Genomic DNA, 22,689 nt, shown 5'->3' with positions numbered 1-22,689 from the left:
TGAAAGAAGAAAGAAAGATCAAAGGAAGTCGACAGTGATTGAGAGAAAACTAACAAAGGCAAATTGAGCAAAAGACAAGGCCTGGGGAGTTAGACTACTTCAATGCAAATTTACGCCGCAGATGAGCATGACAACTGACCCTTGTACAGTGGTGCTGAAACAATTTTCAGTGTGGGGGTGCTGCCATCAAAGGGCTTCTGAAAATCCAGGAATCATACAAAGAACTAGTCCTGCGGAATGAGCCACGCACATTCAGAAAGAGTGGTGATGCGTTGGTTACTTATTGGTAATCTTCATTAGCCTTAGTCCATTGCGTCCTTGTGACAGTCATTACAAAGTAAGGTGATGTCACCTTCCAACAGGAAGAAAGAACAGGAGGATCCTTAAATGCTAGCCCCATGCACCCAACCTGGGTGCCAAGCCCTTGCCAAAGGACTGATGGGAAGGTGGGCAGGATGTAATGTTTGTGACAAAGACAAGATGGACTAAGGGTAATGCAGAGTTCAAAACATTGGTACTCAAATGCAAAACAGAAAAATTATTAAGCCATAATGCTTGACAAATGTATGCTCTGAGGACCAAGTAGCCACCCTAGGAATTTCCTAGATTGTTACTCACTGGAATTCAACCCAGGAGGTGGCCATTCCTCTCGTAGACCATCCCTGAACTGGAAGATATTCTAAAAAGCCTTGCAAAGCCAGAAAAATTGACAACTTAATCCACCTACTCAGAGTCATAAAAGTCACCTTCTTGTCTTTTCCAGGCTGTCCAAAAGTCACAAACAAGGAGTCGGTTTTCCTGAACTGCAGAGGCCTGGTGACATAAATGAAAAGAGCTCTTTAAACATCAAGTGTATTCAGAAAATATTCCTCCGGAGAGGAAGTAGAGGGAATGAAAGAAGGAAGAATTATTTCCTAAGATCTATCAAAAATAGACTTAACCTTTGCAGCAAAGGTAAGGCTAGGCCTTAAAGTTACCCATCTTCCAAAGTATCAAATGAAGAGAGGACAGCATTTTAAGGCTCCCAGCTCCCCAATTGTTCTCAGCAAGGTGATAGGAAATAGGAAAATAACTTTATAGGAAACAATCTTTATGTCTACAGTATCCAGATCCTCAAAGAGATAAAATTGCAAAGCCTATAAAAGAGTAGGAAGATTCTGAGTTGGAGAAAAGGTTTTTTTCAACTGTTCTTACAATTGACAAAAGATCAGAACAGTCTAGACACCAAAGATTGTAACATCTTCGAAGGTACAGAAAAGTCCCTAAAAACCTTTATCGCAAAGCAATGAGCTTTCAGTGTGGAAAGAGATTCAAGTGAAACCCATTCAGAAGAAAATGCAAAATAGCAGACAAACTACAGGTAGGTGCCAAAAGATCATGAGCAGAACATCACGTCTCAAAAGACTTCCAGTTCTTTGAGTAAGACTTCGAAGTAGAAGGCCTGCTGGAGTGCTGAATTAACTCCACTAAGGAAGAGGAAAGACCCTTTGCTAGCAGTCCAGACTTCTCAACCTCCAAAGCGATAGAGTGAGTTGGAGCAAGAAGGTCAGGGATGACGTTCTGAGAGCGACACACTTGAGCAGTACCCAAGGAGGTAGAAGAGCCAGGGGTTCAGAAGAGGAAACCATGACATCTCTGGCCAATAAGGGCCCACAAGAATAAAGTTCCCTCGCCCCTGCTGAGACTTGAAGAGGATCATCTGGATCAATAAAAAGTGGGGGAATGTATAAAGGAGACTTCTCAGCCACTTTATCACCAATACGTCCACTACCTAGGCTCCTTGTTCCGGAAGCCTGGATCAGAATCGACAAAGATGAGCATTGTCCTTGTTTGAAAAGAGATCCAGAAAGGGTTTCACAAACTCTCGGCATATCTCTCAAAACAACGACCTGGATAACGTCAACTCCAGCAAATTTGGAAACCTCCAGCTGTCTGCCATCACATTGTCGGTGCCCTTGATGTGTACTGCCGACGTGTGCAACAGGTTGATCTCTGCCCAATAACCCAATTGTTCTGCTATTGCATTGAAGGATTTTGAATGCATGCTTCACTGTTGGTTAATGTAAAAGACAGCTACCTTATTCTCTGTCTTTACTAGCACATTTTTTTGAGACAGATGATGATGGGAAAACTTCAAAGCCCTGAAGATTACCATCAACTCCATCTATTTCCATGACCTCTGACTCTCTAGGAAAGACCACTTGAATCGACAGGATCAGTCCAACACAGTAGCTCTCCAGCCAGGTTTGCTGGCATCTGTTGCAAGGAATTCAGGAGCATCCAGGTGTATTAGTGTCCACTTAGACCAGTGGTCTTCAAACTCTTTAATGCCGCATCCACCCAATGGGAAAAAAAAACATTGGTGCCTCCCCTCTGAATTGTCCACAATTCTTCTATTAAATTGACACTGTTTAAATATGTCTAGAACTATTTAAACATTGCAGTTAAGTTCTGTTACTGTTTTAAAAATGCAATCAAATACATGACCTCAAATATACTATTCTGGTCAGGCCTGCCCTACTAACCAATTGCAGCGTCATGCACTGCTGAGTAAACTGATCTCACGACAGTGAGGAATGCACAGGCTGGGTGGTGCCCGGCGCACAAAAGCGCGCCTTCTTGTGTTGTACGTCTCTTCACGCAAATGCAAACTCAGATTTCCTGCACTGTGGTCGGCAGGAGAGACATGGGAAGGCGCAGTAGGGAAGGCTTGAGCAACGAACCGTTGGCTATGTTTTGTTGTTACTTTGTTGACATGAGCTCAAGTAATTTGAAGCAGAAGGATCGGCCAGACCTAAAAAAAACTCTCTTACCTCCAACGCCGAATAACCACTATAATTATAATATCTCAAAAGCAGCTGGCCTTGTAAACTTAATGAACAAGCAAGCCGATGCATTTTGGGTTTTGTTGTAAAAGAATAAAAATACTATCCCTCCTTTCCTTTTTTTCCGGCAACAAGCGATGTTACAAAGATGTCACAGCACACAGTGAGATTGAGTGAAAGAAGAGGCACTGAGGCTGGCGTGCAGCACTCCACAGCTCTTGTTATTGTAATCCAGACAGGGGGCGGAAGGAGAAAAGTATGAAGGAATTGCGATAGTGCGACCAACTCTTCTATCTATCTGCATTACATGGAAAAAGGATCTTTTAGTCCTCATGGCTGGTTAGCACAGTTGGTTAGAGCATGGTGCTAATAATGCCATGGTTGTGGGTTTGATCCCCGTACGGGCCAGGTTGCATTTTTTCTCTCAAATAATCTCTTTTTTTCTCATTTAATCAAGCTCTTATAAATCCATACACTCTGTTGCTCTAGTATACGTTCACTTTCCATTAGTCCTTCTTTTGCCACTGCTGACCAAAGCTCAAGCCGGCAGCGCCAGTAGAACAACACATGTGCAAGGGATTGTCTCTCCAAGATGGAGACACTGCCTCAGACTATGTCTCGTGAGAGGTGGAGGGAGACCAAGAGCTGATTATTAGATGCGTGGGGATAAGAGGAACATAACTCAGGTGAACAGATTCTGGATAGTGATGCTATAGCTAGGATCAGCAACGTTACAGGGGAAAGGATAGGAAAATAATTAGGTGACAGAAGTATAGAAGTGGCTACAAGGGGGTGTGTCTCTTAAGAGGGCCGAAAGATACACTGAAGGCGAAGGTGAAGTGAAAGAAGAAAGAAAGATCAAAGGAAGTCGACAGTGATTGAGAGAAAACTCACAAAGGCAAATTGAGCAAAAGACAAGGCCTGGGGAGTTAGACTACTTCAATGCAAATTTACGCCGCAGATGAGCATGACAACTGACCCTTGTACAGTGGTGCTGAAACAATTTTCAGTGTGGGGGTGCTGCCATCAAAGGGCTTCTGAAAATCCAGGAATCATACAAAGAACTAGTCCTGCGGAATGAGCCACGCACATTCAGAAAGAGTGGTGATGCGTTGGTTACTTATTGGTAATCTTCATTAGCCTTAGTCCATTGCGTCCTTGTGACAGTCATTACAAAGTAAGGTGATGTCACCTTCCAACAGGAAGAAAGAACAGGAGGATCCTTAAATGCTAGCCCCATGCACCCAACCTGGGTGCCAAGCCCTTGCCAAAGGACTGATGGGAAGGTGGGCAGGATGTAATGTTTGTGACAAAGACAAGATGGACTAAGGGTAATGCAGAGTTCAAAACATTGGTACTCAAATGCAAAACAGAAAAATTATTAAGCCATAATGCTTGACAAATGTATGCTCTGAGGACCAAGTAGCCATCCTAGGAATTTCCTAGATTGTTACTCACTGGAATTCAACCCAGGAGGTGGCCATTCCTCTCGTAGACCATCCCTGAACTGGAAGATATTCTAAAAAGCCTTGCAAAGCCAGAAAAATTGACAACTTAATCCACCTACTCAGAGTCATAAAAGTCACCTTCTTGTCTTTTCCAGGCTGTCCAAAAGTCACAAACAAGGAGTCGGTTTTCCTGAACTGCAGAGGCCTGGTGACATGAATGAAAAGAGCTCTTTAAACATCAAGTGTATTCAGCAAATGTTCCTCCGGAGAGGAAGGAGAGGGAATGAAAGAAGGAAGAATTATTTCCTAAGATCTATCAAAAATAGACTTAACCTTTGCAGCAAAGGTAAGGCTAGGCCTTAAAGTTACCCCATCTTCCAAAGTATCAAATGAAGAGAGGACAGCATTTTAAGGCTCCCAGCTCCCCAATTGTTCTCAGCAAGGTGATAGGAAATAGGAAAATAACTTTATAGGAAACAATCTTTATGTCTACAGTATCCAAATCCTCAAAGAGACAAAATTGCAAAGCCTATAAAAGAGTAGGAAGATTCTGAGTTGGAGAAAAGGGATTTTTCAACTGGTCTTACAATTGACAAAAGATCAGAACAGTCTAGACACCAAAGACTGTAACATCGACGAAGGTACAGAAAAGTCCCTAAAAACCTTTATCGCAAAGCAATGAGCTTTCAGAGTGGAAAGAGATTCAAGTGAAACCCATTCAGACGAAAATGCAAAATAGCAGACAAACTACAGGTAGGTGCCAAAAGATCATGAGCAGAACATCACGTCTCAAAAGACTTCCAGTTCTTTGAGTAAGACTTCGAAGTAGAAGGCCTGCTGGAGTGCTGAATTAACTCCACTAAGGAAGAGGAAAGACCCTTTGCTAGCAGTCCAGACTTCTCAACCTCCAAAGCGATAGAGTGAGTTGGAGCAAGAAGGTCAGGGACGACGTTCTGACAGAGACACACTTGAGCAGTACTCAAGGAGGTAGAAGAGCCAGGGGTTCAGAAGAGGAAACCATGACATCTCTGGCCAATAAGGGCCCACAAGAATAAAGTTCCCTCCCCCCTGCTGAGACTTGAAGAGAACCATCTGGATCAATACAAAGTGGGGGAATGTATGAAGGAGACTTCTCAGCCACTTTATCACCAATACGTCCACTACCTAGGCTCCTTGTTCCGGAAGCCTGGATCAGAATCGACAAAGATGAGCATTGTCCTTGTTTGAAAAGAGATCCAGAAAGGGTTTCACAAACTCTCGGCATATCTCTCAAAACAACGACCTGGATAACGTCAACTCCAGCAAATTTGGAAACCTCCAGCTGTCTGCCATCACATTGTCGGTGCCCTTGATGTGTACTGCCGACGTGTGCAACAGGTTGATCTCTGCCCAATAACCCAATTGTTCTGCTATTGCATTGAAGGATTTTGAATGCATGCTTCACTGTTGGTTAATGTAAAAGACAGCTACCTTATTCTCTGTCTTTACTAGCACATTTTTTGATACAGATGATGATGGGAAAACTTCAAAGCCCTGTAGATTACCATCAACTCCATCTATTTCCATGACCTCCGACTCTCTAGGAAAGACCACTTGAATTGACAGGATCAGTCCAACACAGTAGCTCTCCAGCCAGGTTTGCTGGCATCTGTTGCGAGGATTCAGGAGCATCCAGGTATATTAGTGTCCACTTAGACCAGTGGTCTTCAAACTCTTTAATGCCGCATCCACCCAATGGGAAAAAAAAACATTGGTGCCTCCCCTCTGAATTGTCCACAATTCTTCTATTAAATTGACACTGTTTAAATATGTCTAGACCTATTTAAACAATGCAGTTAAGTTCTGTTACTGTTTTAAAAATGCAATCAAATACATGACCCCAAACTATACTATTCTGGTCAGGCCTGCCCTACTAACCAATTGCAGCGTCATGCTCTGCTGAGTAAACTGATCTCATGACAGTGAGGAATGCACAGGCCGGGTGGTGCCCGGCGCACAAAAGCGCGCCTTCTTGTGTTGTACGTCTCTTCGCGCAAATGCAAACTCAGATTTCCTGCACTGTGGTCGGCAGGAGAGACATGGAAAGGCGCAGTAGGGAAGGCTTGAGCAACGAACCATTGGCTATGTTTTGTTGTTACTTTGTTGACATGAGCTCAAGTAATTTGAAGTAGAAGGAACGGCCAGACCTAAAAAAAACTCTCTTACCTCCAACGCCGAATAACCACTATAATTATAATATCTCAAAAGCAGCTGGCCTTGTAAACTTAATGACCAAGCAAGCCGATGCATTTTGGGTTTTGTTGTAAAAGAATAAAAATACTATCCCTCCTTTCCTTTTTTTCCGGCAACAAGCGATGTTACAAAGATATCATAGCACACAGTGAGATTGAGTGAAAGAAGAGGCACTGAGGCTGGCGTGCAGCACTCCACAGCTCTTGTTATTGTAATCCAGACAGGGGGCGGAAGGAGAAAAGTATGAAGGAATTGCGATAGTGAGACCAACTCTTCTATCTATCTGCATTACATGGAAAAAGGACATCTTTAGTACTCATGGCTGGTTAGCTCAGTTGGTTAGAGCGTGGTGCTAATAACGCCAAGGTCGTGGGTTCAATCCCCGTACGGGCCAGGTTGCATTTTTTCTCTCAACTAAACTCTTTTTTTCTCATTTAATCAAGCTCTTATAAATCCATACACTCTGTTGCTCCAGTATACGTTCACTTTCCATTAGTCCTTCTTTTGCCACTGCTGACCAAAGCTCAAGCCGGCAGCGCCAGTAGAACAACACAAGTGCAAGGGATTGTCTCTCCAAGATGGAGACACTGCCTCAGACTATGTCTCGTGAGAGGTGGAGGGAGACCAAGAGCTGATTATTAGATGCGTGGGGATAAGAGGAACATAACTCAGGTGAACAGATTCTGGATAGTGATGCTATAGCTAGGATCAGCAACGTTACAGGGGAAAGGATAGGAAAATAATTAGGTGACAGAAGTATAGAAGTGGCTACAAGGGGGTGTGTCTCTTAAGAGGGCCGAAAGATACACTGAAGCCGAAGGTGAAGTGAAAGAAGAAAGAAAGATCAAAGGAAGTCGACAGTGATTGAGAGAAAACTAACAAAGGCAAATTGAGCAAAAGACAAGGCCTGGGGAGTTAGACTACTTCAATGCAAATTTACGCCGCAGATGAGCATGACAACTGACCCTTGTACAGTGGTGCTGAAACAATTTTCAGTGTGGGGGTGCTGCCATCAAAGGGCTTCTGAAAATCCAGGAATCATACAAAGAACTAGTCCTGCGGAATGAGCCACGCACATTCAGAAAGAGTGGTGATGCGTTGGTTACTTATTGGTAATCTTCATTAGCCTTAGTCCATTGCGTCCTTGTGACAGTCATTACAAAGTAAGGTGATGTCACCTTCCAACAGGAAGAAAGAACAGGAGGATCCTTAAATGCTAGCCCCATGCACCCAACCTGGGTGCCAAGCCCTTGCCAAAGGACTGATGGGAAGGTGGGCAGGATGTAATGTTTGTGACAAAGACAAGATGGACTAAGGGTAATGCAGAGTTCAAAACATTGGTACTCAAATGCAAAACAGAAAAATTATTAAGCCATAATGCTTGACAAATGTATGCTCTGAGGACCAAGTAGCCACCCTAGGAATTTCCTAGATTGTTACTCACTGGAATTCAACCCAGGAGGTGGCCATTCCTCTCGTAGACCATCCCTGAACTGGAAGATATTCTAAAAAGCCTTGCAAAGCCAGAAAAATTGACAACTTAATCCACCTACTCAGAGTCATAAAAGTCACCTTCTTGTCTTTTCCAGGCTGTCCAAAAGTCACAAACAAGGAGTCGGTTTTCCTGAACTGCAGAGGCCTGGTGACATAAATGAAAAGAGCTCTTTAAACATCAAGTGTATTCAGAAAATATTCCTCCGGAGAGGAAGGAGAGGGAATGAAAGAAGGAAGAATTATTTCCTAAGATCTATCAAAAATAGACTTAACCTTTGCAGCAAAGGTAAGGCTAGGCCTTAAAGTTACCCATCTTCCAAAGTATCAAATGAAGAGAGGACAGCATTTTAAGGCTCCCAGCTCCCCAATTGTTCTCAGCAAGGTGATAGGAAATAGGAAAATAACTTTATAGGAAACAATCTTTATGTCTACAGTATCCAGATCCTCAAAGAGATAAAATTGCAAAGCCTATAAAAGAGTAGGAAGATTCTGAGTTGGAGAAAAGGTTTTTTTCAACTGTTCTTACAATTGACAAAAGATCAGAACAGTCTAGACACCAAAGATTGTAACATCTTCGAAGGTACAGAAAAGTCCCTAAAAACCTTTATCGCAAAGCAATGAGCTTTCAGTGTGGAAAGAGATTCAAGTGAAACCCATTCAGAAGAAAATGCAAAATAGCAGACAAACTACAGGTAGGTGCCAAAAGATCATGAGCAGAACATCACGTCTCAAAAGACTTCCAGTTCTTTGAGTAAGACTTCGAAGTAGAAGGCCTGCTGGAGTGCTGAATTAACTCCACTAAGGAAGAGGAAAGACCCTTTGCTAGCAGTCCAGACTTCTCAACCTCCAAAGCGATAGAGTGAGTTGGAGCAAGAAGGTCAGGGATGACGTTCTGAGAGCGACACACTTGAGCAGTACCCAAGGAGGTAGAAGAGCCAGGGGTTCAGAAGAGGAAACCATGACATCTCTGGCCAATAAGGGCCCACAAGAATAAAGTTCCCTCGCCCCTGCTGAGACTTGAAGAGGATCATCTGGATCAATAAAAAGTGGGGGAATGTATAAAGGAGACTTCTCAGCCACTTTATCACCAATACGTCCACTACCTAGGCTCCTTGTTCCGGAAGCCTGGATCAGAATCGACAAAGATGAGCATTGTCCTTGTTTGAAAAGAGATCCAGAAAGGGTTTCACAAACTCTCGGCATATCTCTCAAAACAACGACCTGGATAACGTCAACTCCAGCAAATTTGGAAACCTCCAGCTGTCTGCCATCACATTGTCGGTGCCCTTGATGTGTACTGCCGACGTGTGCAACAGGTTGATCTCTGCCCAATAACCCAATTGTTCTGCTATTGCATTGAAGGATTTTGAATGCATGCTTCACTGTTGGTTAATGTAAAAGACAGCTACCTTATTCTCTGTCTTTACTAGCACATTTTTTTGAGACAGATGATGATGGGAAAACTTCAAAGCACTGTAGATTACCATCAACTCCATCTATTTCCATGACCTCCGACTCTCTAGGAAAGACCACTTGAATTGACAGGATCAGTCCAACACAGTAGCTCTCCAGCCAGGTTTGCTGGCATCTGTTGCTAGGATTCAGGAGCATCCAGGTATGTTAGTGTCCACTTAGACCAGTGGTCTTCAAACTCTTTAATGCCGCATCCACCCAATGGGGAAAAAAAACATTGGTGCCTCCCCTCTGAATTGTCCACAATTCTTCTATTAAATTGACACTGTTTAAATATGTCTACACCTATTTAAACATTGCAGTTAAGTTCTGTTACTGTTTTAAAAATGCAATCAAATACATGACCCCAAATATACTATTCTGGTCAGGCCTGCCCTACTAACCAATTGCAGCGTCATGCTCTGCTGAGTAAACTGATCTCACGACAGTGAGGAATGCACAGGCCGGGTGGTGCCCGGCGCACAAAAGCGCGCCTTCTTGTGTTGTACGTCTCTTCGCGCAAATGCAAACTCAGATTTCCTGCACTGTGGTCGGCAGGAGAGACATGGGAAGGCGCAGTAGGAAAGGCTTGAGCAACGAACCGTTGGCTATGTTTTGTTGTTACTTTGTTGACATGAGCTCAAGTAATTTGAAGCAGAAGGAACGGCCAGACCTAAAAAAAACTCTCTTACCTCCAACGCCGAATAACCACTATAATTATAATATCTCAAAAGCAGCTGGCCTTGTAAACTTAATAACAAGCAAGCCGATGCATTTTGGGTTTTGTTGTAAAAGAATAAAAATACTATCCCTCCTTTCCTTTTTTTCCGGCAACAAGCGATGTTACAAAGATATCACAGCACACAGTGAGATTGAGTGAAAGAAGAGGCACTGAGGCTGGCGTGCAGCACTCCACAGCTCTTGTTATTGTAATCCAGACAGGGGGCGGAAGGAGAAAAGTATGAAGGAATTGCGATAGTGAGACCAACTCTTCTCTCTATCTGCATTACATGGAAAAAGGATATCGTTAGTACTCATGGCTGGTTAGCTCAGTTGGTTAGAGCGTGGTGCTAATAATGCCAAGGTCGTGGGTTCAATCCCCGTACGGGCCAGGTTGCATTTTTTCTCTCAACTAAACTCTTTTTTTCTCATTTAATCAAGCTCTTATAAATCCATACACTCTGTTGCTCCAGTATACGTTCACTTTCCATTAGTCCTTCTTTTGCCACTGCTGACCAAAGCTCAAGCCGGCAGCGCCAGTAGAACAACACAAGTGCAAGGGATTGTCTCTCCAAGATGGAGACACTGCCTCAGACTATGTCTCGTGAGAGGTGGAGGGAGACCAAGAGCTGATTATTAGATGCGTGGGGATAAGAGGAACATAACTCAGGTGAACAGATTCTGCATAGTGATGCTATAGCTAGGATCAGCAACGTTACAGGGGAAAGGACAGGAAAATAATTAGGTGACAGAAGTATAGAAGTGGCTACAAGGGGTGTGTCTCTTAAGAGGGCCGAAAGATACACTGAAGCCGAAGGTGAAGTGAAAGAAGAAAGAAAGATCAAAGGAAGTCGACAGTGATTGAGAGAAAACTAACAAAGGCAAATTGAGCAAAAGACAAGGCCTGGGGAGTTAGACTACTTCAATGCAAATTTACGCCGCAGATGAGCATGACAACTGACCCTTGTACAGTGGTGCTGAAACAATTTTAAGTGTGGGGGTGCTGCCATCAAAGGGCTTCTGAAAATCCAGGAATCATACAAAGAACTAGTCCTGCGGAATGAGCCACGCACATTCAGAAAGAGTGGTGATGCGTTGGTTACTTATTGGTAATCTTCATTAGCCTTAGTCCATTGCGTCCTTGTGACAGTCATTACAAAGTAAGGTGATGTCACCTTCCAACAGGAAGAAAGAACAGGAGGATCCTTAAATGCAAGCCCCATGCACCCAACCTGGGTGCCAAGCCCTTGCCAAAGGACTGATGGGAAGGTGGGCAGGATGTAATGTTTATGACAAAGACAAGATGGACTAAGGGTAATGCAGAGTTCAAAACATTGGTACTCAAATGCAAAACAGAAAAATTATTAAGCCATAATGCTTGACAAATGTATGCTCTGAGGACCAAGTAGCCACCCTAGGAATTTCCTAGATTGTTACTCACTGGAATTCAACCCAGGAGGTGGCCATTCCTCTCGTAGACCATCCCTGAACTGGAAGATATTCTAAAAAGCCTTGCAAAGCCAGAAAAATTGACAACTTAATCCACCTACTCAGAGTCATAAAAGTCACCTTCTTGTCTTTTCCAGGCTGTCCAAAAGTCACAAACAAGGAGTCGGTTTTCCTGAACTGCAGAGGCCTGGTGACATAAATGAAAAGAGCTCTTTAAACATCAAGTGTATTCAGAAAATATTCCTCCGGAGAGGAAGGAGAGGGAATGAAAGAAGGAAGAATTATTTCATAAGATCTATCAAAAATAGACTTAACCTTTGCAGCAAAGGTAAGGCTAGGCCTTAAAGTTACCCATCTTCCAAAGTATCAAATGAAGAGAGGACAGCATTTTAAGGCTCCCAGCTCCCCAATTGTTCTCAGCAAGGTGAAAGGAAATAGGAAAATAACTTTATAGGAAACAATCTTTATGTCTACAGTATCCAGATCCTCAAAGAGATAAAATTGCAAAGCCTATAAAAGAGTAGGAAGATTCTGAGTTGGAGAAAAGGGATTTTTCAACTGTTCTTACAATTGACAAAAGATCAGAACAGTCTAGACACCAAAGATTGTAACATCTTCGAAGGTACAGAAAAGTCCCTAAAAACCTTTATCGCAAAGCAATGAGCTTTCAGTGTGGAAAGAGATTCAAGTGAAACCCATTCAGAAGAAAATGCAAAATAGCAGACAAACTACAGGTAGGTGCCAAAAGATCATGAGCAGAACATCACGTCTCAAAAGACTTCCAGTTCTTTGAGTAAGACTTCGAAGTAGAAGGCCTGCTGGAGTGCTGAATTAACTCCACTAAGGAAGAGGAAAGACCCTTTGCTAGCAGTCCAGACTTCTCAACCTCCAAAGCGATAGAGTGAGTTGGAGCAAGAAGGTCAGGGATGACGTTCTGAGAGCGACACACTTGAGCAGTACCCAAGGAGGTAGAAGAGCCAGGGGTTCAGAAGAGGAAACCATGACATCTCTGGCCAATAAGGGCCCACAAGAATAAAGTTCCCTCGCCCCTGCTGAGACTTGAAGAGAATCATTTGGATCAATAAAAAGTGGGGGAATGTATAAAGGAGACTTCTCAGCCACTTTATCACCAATACGTCCACTACCTAGGCTCCTTGTTCCGGAAGCCTGGATCAGAATCGACAAAGATGAGCATTGTCCTTGTTTGAAAAGAGATCCAGAAAGGGTTTCACAAACTCTCTGCATATCTCTCAAAACAACGACCTGGATAACGTCAACTCCAGCAAATTTGGAAACCTCCAGCTGTCTGCCATCACATTGTCGGTGCCCTTGATGTGTACTGCCGACGTGTGCAACAGGTTGATCTCTGCCCAATAACCCAATTGTTCTGCTATTGCATTGAGGGATTTTGAATGCATGCTTCACTGTTGGTTAATGTAAAAGACAGCTACCTTATTCTCTGTCTTTACTAGCAAATTTTTTTGAGACAGATGATGATGGGAAAACTTCAAAGCCCTGAAGATTACCATCAACTCCATCTATTTCCATGACCTCTGACTCTCTAGGAAAGACCACTTGAATCGACAGGATCAGTCCAACACAGTAGCTCTCCAGCCAGGTTTGCTGGCATCTGTTGCAAGGAATTCAGGAGCATCCAGGTGTATTAGTGTCCACTTAGACCAGTGGTCTTCAAACTCTTTAATGCCGCATCCACCCAATGGGAAAAAAAAACATTGGTGCCTCCCCTCTGAATTGTCCACAATTCTTCTATTAAATTGACACTGTTTAAATATGTCTAGAACTATTTAAACATTGCAGTTAAGTTCTGTTACTGTTTTAAAAATGCAATCAAATACATGACCCCAAATATACTATTCTGGTCAGGCCTGCCCTACTAACCAATTGCAGCGTCATGCTCTGCTGAGTAAACTGATCTCACAACAGTGAGGAATGCACAGGCCGGATGGTGCCCGGCGCACAAAAGCGCGCCTTCTTGTGTTGTACGTCTCTTCACGCAAATGCAAACTCAGATTTCCTGCACTGTGGTCGGCAGGAGAGACATGGGAAGGCGCAGTAGGGAAGGCTTGAGCAACGAACCGTTGGCTATGTTTTGTTGTTACTTTGTTGACATGAGCTCAAGTAATTTGAAGCAGAAGGAACGGCCAGACCTAAAAAAAACTCTCTTACCTCCAACGCCGAATAACCACTATAATTATAATATCTCAAAAGCAGCTGGCCTTGTAAACTTAATGATCAAGCAAGCCAATGCATTTTGGGTTTTGTTGTAAAAGAATAAAAATACTATCCCTCCTTTCCTTTTTTTCCGGCAACAAGCGATGTTACAAAGATGTCACAGCACACAGTGAGATTGAGTGAAAGAAGAGGCACTGAGGCTGGCGTGCAGCACTCCACAGCTCTTGTTATTGTAATCCAGACAGGGGGCGGAAGGAGAAAAGTATGAAGGAATTGCGATAGTGAGACCAACTCTTCTATCTATCTGCATTACATGGAAAAAGGATATTTTAGTCCTCATGGCCGGTTAGCACAGTTGGTTAGAGCATGGTGCTAATAATGCCAAGGTTGTGGGTTTGATCCCCGTACGGGCCAGGTTGCATTTTTTCTCTCAAATAAACTCTTTTTTTCTCATTTAATCAAGCTCTTATAAATCCATACACTCTGTTGCTCTAGTATACGTTCACTTTCCATTAGTCCTTCTTTTGCCACTGCTGACCAAAGCTCAAGCCGGCAGCGCCAGTAGAACAACACATGTGCAAGGGATTGTCTCTCCAAGATGGAGACACTGCCTCAGACTATGTCTCGTGAGAGGTGGAGGGAGACCAAGAGCTGATTATTAGATGCGTGGGGATACGAGGAACATAACTCAGGTGAACAGATTCTGGATAGTGATGCTATAGCTAGGATCAGCAACGTTACAGGGGAAAGGATAGGAAAATAATTAGGTGACAGAAGTATAGAAGTGGCTACAAGGGGGTGTGTCTCTTAAGAGGGCCGAAAGATACACCGAAGGCGAAGGTGAAGTGAAAGAAGAAAGAAAGATCAAAGGAAGTCGACAGTGATTGAGAGAAAACTCACAAAGGCAAATTGAGCAAAAGACAAGGCCTGGGGAGTTAGACTACTTCAATGCAAATTTACGCCGCAGATGAGCATGACAACTGACCCTTGTACAGTGGTGCTGAAACAATTTTCAGTGTGGGGGTGCTGCCATCAAAGGGCTTCTGAAAATCCAGGAATCATACAAACAACTAGTCCTGCGGAATGAGCCACGCACATTCAGAAAGAGTGGTGATGCGTTGGTTACTTATTGGTAATCTTCATTAGCCTTAGTCCATTGCGTCCTTGTGACAGTCATTACAAAGTAAGGTGATGTCACCTTCCAACAGGAAGAAAGAACAGGAGGATCCTTAAATGCTAGCCCCATGCACCCAACCTGGGTGCCAAGCCCTTGCCAAAGGACTGATGGGAAGGTGGGCAGGATGTAATGTTTGTGACAAAGACAAGATGGACTAAGGGTAATGCAGAGTTCAAAACATTGGTACTCAAATGCAAAACAGAAAAATTATTAAGCCATAATGCTTGACAAATGTATGCTCTGAGGACCAAGTAGCCACCCTAGGAATTTCCTAGATTGTTACTCACTGGAATTCAACCCAGGAGGTGGCCATTCCTCTCGTAGACCATCCCTGAACTGGAAGATATTCTAAAAAGCCTTGCAAAGCCAGAAAAATTGACAACTTAATCCACCTACTCAGAGTCATAAAAGTCACCTTCTTGTCTTTTCCAGGCTGTCCAAAAGTCACAAACAAGGAGTCGGTTTTCCTGAACTGCAGAGGCCTGGTGACATGAATGAAAAGAGCTCTTTAAACATCAAGTGTATTCAGCAAATGTTCCTCCGGAGAGGAAGGAGAGGGAATGAAAGAAGGAAGAATTATTTCCTAAGATCTATCAAAAATAGACTTAACCTTTGCAGCAAAGGTAAGGCTAGGCCTTAAAGTTACCCCATCTTCCAAAGTATCAAATGAAGAGAGGACAGCATTTTAAGTCTCCCAGCTCCCCAATTGTTCTCAGCAAGGTGATAGGAAATAGGAAAATAACTTTATAGGAAACAATCTTTATGTCTACAGTATCCAAATCCTCAAAGAGACAAAATTGCAAAGCCTATAAAAGAGTAGGAAGATTCTGAGTTGGAGAAAAGGGATTTTTCAACTGGTCTTACAATTGACAAAAGATCAGAACAGTCTAGACACCAAAGACTGTAACATCGACGAAGGTACAGAAAAGTCCCTAAAAACCTTTATCGCAAAGCAATGAGCTTTCAGAGTGGAAAGAGATTCAAGTGAAACCCATTCAGACGAAAATGCAAAATAGCAGACAAACTACAGGTAGGTGCCAAAAGATCATGAGCAGAACATCACGTCTCAAAAGACTTCCAGTTCTTTGAGTAAGACTTCGAAGTAGAAGGCCTGCTGGAGTGCTGAATTAACTCCACTAAGGAAGAGGAAAGACCCTTTGCTAGCAGTCCAGACTTCTCAACCTCCAAAGCGATAGAGTGAGTTGGAGCAAGAAGGTCAGGGACGACGTTCTGACAGAGACACACTTGAGCAGTACTCAAGGAGGTAGAAGAGCCAGGGGTTCAGAAGAGGAAACCATGACATCTCTGGCCAATAAGGGCCCACAAGAATAAAGTTCCCTCCCCCCTGCTGAGACTTGAAGAGAACCATCTGGATCAATAAAAAGTGGGGGAATGTATGAAGGAGACTTCTCAGCCACTTTATCACCAATACGTCCACTACCTAGGCTCCTTGTTCCGGAAGCCTGGATCAGAATCGACAAAGATGAGCATTGTCCTTGTTTGAAAAGAGATCCAGAAAGGGTTTCACAAACTCTCGGCATATCTCTCAAAACAACGACCTGGATAACGTCAACTCCAGCAAATTTGGAAACCTCCAGCTGTCTGCCATCACATTGTCGGTGCCCTTGATGTGTACTGCCGACGTGTGCAACAGATTGATCTCTGCCCAATAACCCAATTGTTCTGCTATTGCATTGAAGGATTTTGAATGCATGCTTCACTGTTGGTTAATGTAAAAGACAGCTACCTTATTCTCTGTCTTTACTAGCACATTTTTTGATACAGATGATGATGGGAAAACTTCAAAGCCCTGTAGATTACCATCAACTCCATCTATTTCCATGACCTCCGACTCTCTAGGAAAGACCACTTGAATTGACAGGATCAGTCCAACACAGTAGCTCTCCAGCCAGGTTTGCTGGCATCTGTTGCGAGGATTCAGGAGCATCCAGGTATATTAGTGTCCACTTAGACCAGTGGTCTTCAAACTCTTTAATGCCGCATCCACCCAATGTGAAAAAAAAACATTGGTGCCTCCCCTCTGAATTGTCCACAATTCTTCTATTAAATTGACACTGTTTAAATATGTCTAGACCTATTTAAACAATGCAGTTAAGTTCTGTTACTGTTTTAAAAATGCAATCAAATACATGACCCCAAATATACTATTCTGGTCAGGCCTGCCCTACTAACCAATTGCAGCGTCATGCTCTGCTGAGTAAACTGATCTCACGACAGTGAGGAATGCACAGGCTGGGTGGTGCCCGGCGCACAAAAGCGCGCCTTCTTGTGTTGTACGTCTCTTCACGCAAATGCAAACTCAGATTTCCTGCACTGTGGTCGGCAGGAGAGACATGGGAAGGCGCAGTAGGGAAGGCTTGAGCAACGAACCGTTGGCTATGTTTTGTTGTTACTTTGTTGACATGAGCTCAAGTAATTTGAAGCAGAAGGATCGGCCAGACCTAAAAAAAACTCTCTTACCTCCAACGCCGAATAACCACTATAATTATAATATCTCAAAAGCAGCTGGCCTTGTAAACTTAATGAACAAGCAAGCCGATGCATTTTGGGTTTTGTTGTAAAAGAATAAAAATACTATCCCTCCTTTCCTTTTTTTCCGGCAACAAGCGATGTTACAAAGATGTCACAGCACACAGTGAGATTGAGTGAAAGAAGAGGCACTGAGGCTGGCGTGCAGCACTCCACAGCTCTTGTTATTGTAATCCAGACAGGGGGCGGAAGGAGAAAAGTATGAAGGAATTGCGATAGTGCGACCAACTCTTCTATCTATCTGCATTACATGGAAAAAGGATCTTTTTAGTCCTCATGGCTGGTTAGCACAGTTGGTTAGAGCATGGTGCTAATAATGCCATGGTTGTGGGTTTGATCCCCGTACGGGCCAGGTTGCATTTTTTCTCTCAAATAAACTCTTTTTTTCTCATTTAATCAAGCTCTTATAAATCCATACACTCTGTTGCTCTAGTATACGTTCACTTTCCATTAGTCCTTCTTTTGCCACTGCTGACCAAAGCTCAAGCCGGCAGCGCCAGTAGAACAACACATGTGCAAGGGATTGTCTCTCCAAGATGGAGACACTGCCTCAGACTATGTCTCGTGAGAGGTGGAGGGAGACCAAGAGCTGATTATTAGATGCGTGGGGATAAGAGGAACATAACTCAGGTGAACAGATTCTGGATAGTGATGCTATAGCTAGGATCAGCAACGTTACAGGGGAAAGGATAGGAAAATAATTAGGTGACAGAAGTATAGAAGTGGCTACAAGGGGGTGTGTCTCTTAAGAGGGCCGAAAGATACACTGAAGGCGAAGGTGAAGTGAAAAAAGAAAGAAAGATCAAAGGAAGTCGACAGTGATTGAGAGAAAACTCACAAAGGCAAATTGAGCAAAAGACAAGGCCTGGGGAGTTAGACTACTTCAATGCAAATTTACGCCGCAGATGAGCATGACAACTGACCCTTGTACAGTGGTGCTGAAACAATTTTCAGTGTGGGGGTGCTGCCATCAAAGGGCTTCTGAAAATCCAGGAATCATACAAAGAACTAGTCCTGCGGAATGAGCCACGCACATTCAGAAAGAGTGGTGATGCGTTGGTTACTTATTGGTAATCTTCATTAGCCTTAGTCCATTGCGTCCTTGTGACAGTCATTACAAAGTAAGGTGATGTCACCTTCCAACAGGAAGAAAGAACAGGAGGATCCTTAAATGCTAGCCCCATGCACCCAACCTGGGTGCCAAGCCCTTGCCAAAGGACTGATGGGAAGGTGGGCAGGATGTAATGTTTGTGACAAAGACAAGATGGACTAAGGGTAATGCAGAGTTCAAAACATTGGTACTCAAATGCAAAACAGAAAAATTATTAAGCCATAATGCTTGACAAATGTATGCTCTGAGGACCAAGTAGCCACCCTAGGAATTTCCTAGATTGTTACTCACTGGAATTCAACCCAGGAGGTGGCCATTCCTCTCGTAGACCATCCCTGAACTGGAAGATATTCTAAAAAGCCTTGCAAAGCCAGAAAAATTGACAACTTAATCCACCTACTCAGAGTCATAAAAGTCACCTTCTTGTCTTTTCCAGGCTGTCCAAAAGTCACAAACAAGGAGTCGGTTTTCCTGAACTGCAGAGGCCTGGTGACATGAATGAAAAGAGCTCTTTAAACATCAAGTGTATTCAGCAAATGTTCCTCCGGAGAGGAAGGAGAGGGAATGAAAGAAGGAAGAATTATTTCCTAAGATCTATCAAAAATAGACTTAACCTTTGCAGCAAAGGTAAGGCTAGGCCTTAAAGTTACCCCATCTTCCAAAGTATCAAATGAAGAGAGGACAGCATTTTAAGGCTCCCAGCTCCCCAATTGTTCTCAGCAAGGTGATAGGAAATAGGAAAATAACTTTATAGGAAACAATCTTTATGTCTACAGTATCCAAATCCTCAAAGAGACAAAATTGCAAAGCCTATAAAAGAGTAGGAAGATTCTGAGTTGGAGAAAAGGGATTTTTCAACTGGTCTTACAATTGACAAAAGATCAGAACAGTCTAGACACCAAAGACTGTAACATCGACGAAGGTACAGAAAAGTCCCTAAAAACCTTTATCGCAAAGCAATGAGCTTTCAGAGTGGAAAGAGATTCAAGTGAAACCCATTCAGAAGAAAATGCAAAATAGCATACAAACTACAGGTAGGTGCCAAAAGATCATGAGCAGAACATCACGTCTCAAAAGACTTCCAGTTCTTTGAGTAAGACTTCGAAGTAGAAGGCCTGCTGGAGTGCTGAATTAACTCCACTAAGGAAGAGGAAAGACCCTTTGCTAGCAGTCCAGAGTTCTCAACCTCCAAAGCGATAGAGTGAGTTGGAGCAAGAAGGTCAGGGACGACGTTCTGACAGAGACACACTTGAGCAGTACTCAAGGAGGTAGAAGAGCCAGGGGTTCAGAAGAGGAAACCATGACATCTCTGGCCAATAAGGGCCCACAAGAATAAAGTTCCCTCCCCCCGGCTGAGACTTGAAGAGAACCATCTGGATCAATAAAAAGTGGGGGAATGTATAAAGGAGACTTCTCAGCCACTTTATCACCAATACGTCCACTACCTAGGCTCCTTGTTCCGGAAGCCTGGATCAGAATCGACAAAGATGAGCATTGTCCTTGTTTGAAAAGAGATCCAGAAAGGGTTTCACAAACTCTCGGCATATCTCTCAAAACAACGACCTGGATAACGTCAACTCCAGCAAATTTGGAAACCTCCAGCTGTCTGCCATCACATTGTCGGTGCCCTTGATGTGTACTGCCGACGTGTGCAACAGGTTGATCTCTGCCCAATAACCCAATTGTTCTGCTATTGCATTGAAGGATTTTGAATGCATGCTTCACTGTTGGTTAATGTAAAAGACAGCTACCTTATTCTCTGTCTTTACTAGCACATTTTTTTGAGACAGATGATGATGGGAAAACTTCAAAGCCCTGTAGATTACCATCAACTCCATCTATTTCCATGACCTCCGACTCTCTAGGAAAGACCACTTGAATTGACAGGATCAGTCCAACACAGTAGCTCTCCAGCCAGGTTTGCTGGCATCTGTTGCTAGGATTCAGGAGCATCCAGGTATGTTAGTGTCCACTTAGACCAGTGGTCTTCAAACTCTTTAATGCCGCATCCACCCAATGGGGAAAAAAAACATTGGTGCCTCCCCTCTGAATTGTCCACAATTCTTCTATTAAATTGACACTGTTTAAATATGTCTACACCTATTTAAACATTGCAGTTAAGTTCTGTTACTGTTTTAAAAATGCAATCAAATACATGACCCCAAATATACTATTCTGGTCAGGCCTGCCCTACTAACCAATTGCAGCGTCATGCTCTGCTGAGTAAACTGATCTCACGACAGTGAGGAATGCACAGGCCGGGTGGTGCCCGGCGCACAAAAGCGCGCCTTCTTGTGTTGTACGTCTCTTCGCGCAAATGCAAACTCAGATTTCCTGCACTGTGGTCGGCAGGAGAGACATGGGAAGGCGCAGTAGGAAAGGCTTGAGCAACGAACCGTTGGCTATGTTTTGTTGTTACTTTGTTGACATGAGCTCAAGTAATTTGAAGCAGAAGGAACGGCCAGACCTAAAAAAAACTCTCTTACCTCCAACGCCGAATAACCACTATAATTATAATATCTCAAAAGCAGCAGGCCTTGTAAACTTAATAACAAGCAAGCCGATGCATTTTGGGTTTTGTTGTAAAAGAATAAAAATACTATCCCTCCTTTCCTTTTTTTCCGGCAACAAGCGATGTTACAAAGATATCACAGCACACAGTGAGATTGAGTGAAAGAAGAGGCACTGAGGCTGGCGTGCAGCACTCCACAGCTCTTGTTATTGTAATCCAGACAGGGGGCGGAAGGAGAAAAGTATGAAGGAATTGCGATAGTGAGACCAACTCTTCTCTCTATCTGCATTACATGGAAAAAGGATATCGTTAGTACTCATGGCTGGTTAGCTCAGTTGGTTAGAGCGTGGTGCTAATAATGCCAAGGTCGTGGGTTCAATCCCCGTACGGGCCAGGTTGCATTTTTTCTCTCAACTAAACTCTTTTTTTCTCATTTAATCAAGCTCTTATAAATCCATACACTCTGTTGCTCCAGTATACGTTCACTTTCCATTAGTCCTTCTTTTGCCACTGCTGACCAAAGCTCAAGCCGGCAGCGCCAGTAGAACAACACAAGTGCAAGGGATTGTCTCTCCAAGATGGAGACACTGCCTCAGACTATGTCTCGTGAGAGGTGGAGGGAGACCAAGAGCTGATTATTAGATGCGTGGGGATAAGAGGAACATAACTCAGGTGAACAGATTCTGCATAGTGATGCTATAGCTAGGATCAGCAACGTTACAGGGGAAAGGACAGGAAAATAATTAGGTGACAGAAGTATAGAAGTGGCTACAAGGGGTGTGTCTCTTAAGAGGGCCGAAAGATACACTGAAGCCGAAGGTGAAGTGAAAGAAGAAAGAAAGATCAAAGGAAGTCGACAGTGATTGAGAGAAAACTAACAAAGGCAAATTGAGCAAAAGACAAGGCCTGGGGAGTTAGACTACTTCAATGCAAATTTACGCCGCAGATGAGCATGACAACTGACCCTTGTACAGTGGTGCTGAAACAATTTTCAGTGTGGGGGTGCTGCCATCAAAAGCCTTCTGAAAATCCAGGAATCATACAAAGAACTAGTCCTGCGGAATGAGCCACGCACATTCAGAAAGAGTGGTGATGCGTTGGTTACTTATTGGTAATCTTCATTAGCCTTAGTCCATTGCGTCCTTGTGACAGTCATTACAAAGTAAGGTGATGTCACCTTCCAACAGGAAGAAAGAACAGGAGGATCCTTAAATGCTAGCCCCATGCACCCAACCTGGGTGCCAAGCCCTTGCCAAAGGACAGATGGGAAGGTGGGCAGGATGTAATGTTTGTGACAAAGACAAGATGGACTAAGGGTAATGCAGAGTTCAAAACATTGGTACTCAAATGCAAAACAGAAAAATTATTAAGCCATAATGCTTGACAAATGTATGCTCTGAGGACCAAGTAGCCACCCTAGGAATTTCCTAGATTGTTACTCACTGGAATTCAACCCAGGAGGTGGCCATTCCTCTCGTAGACCATCCCTGAACTGGAAGATATTCTAAAAAGCCTTGCAAAGCCAG

The 22,689-nt window shown here is 43.4% G+C and overlaps 3 non-coding genes across 3 annotated transcripts; all 3 read left to right on the top strand.

Annotated features, from left to right (window-relative positions):
* Nucleotides 1–6,825: 6,825 nt before the first annotated feature.
* On the top strand, nucleotides 6,826–6,899 carry TRNAI-AAU (transfer RNA isoleucine (anticodon AAU)). The gene has a single exon. It is a non-coding gene; the product is annotated as a tRNA-Ile (tRNA).
* Nucleotides 6,900–10,489: 3,590 nt separating this feature from the next.
* TRNAI-AAU (transfer RNA isoleucine (anticodon AAU)) lies at nucleotides 10,490–10,563 on the top strand. Its single transcript has one exon. It is a non-coding gene; the product is annotated as a tRNA-Ile (tRNA).
* Nucleotides 10,564–21,483: 10,920 nt separating this feature from the next.
* TRNAI-AAU (transfer RNA isoleucine (anticodon AAU)) lies at nucleotides 21,484–21,557 on the top strand. Its single transcript has one exon. It is a non-coding gene; the product is annotated as a tRNA-Ile (tRNA).
* Nucleotides 21,558–22,689: the final 1,132 nt, after the last annotated feature.

This window comes from Pleurodeles waltl, chromosome 12 (genome assembly GCF_031143425.1).
Source record: "Pleurodeles waltl isolate 20211129_DDA chromosome 12, aPleWal1.hap1.20221129, whole genome shotgun sequence".
Classification (NCBI taxonomy): domain Eukaryota; kingdom Metazoa; phylum Chordata; class Amphibia; order Caudata; family Salamandridae; genus Pleurodeles; species Pleurodeles waltl.
The sequence above is the reverse complement of the archived record's forward strand: the minus strand, read 5'-3'. Positions and strand labels throughout refer to the sequence as shown.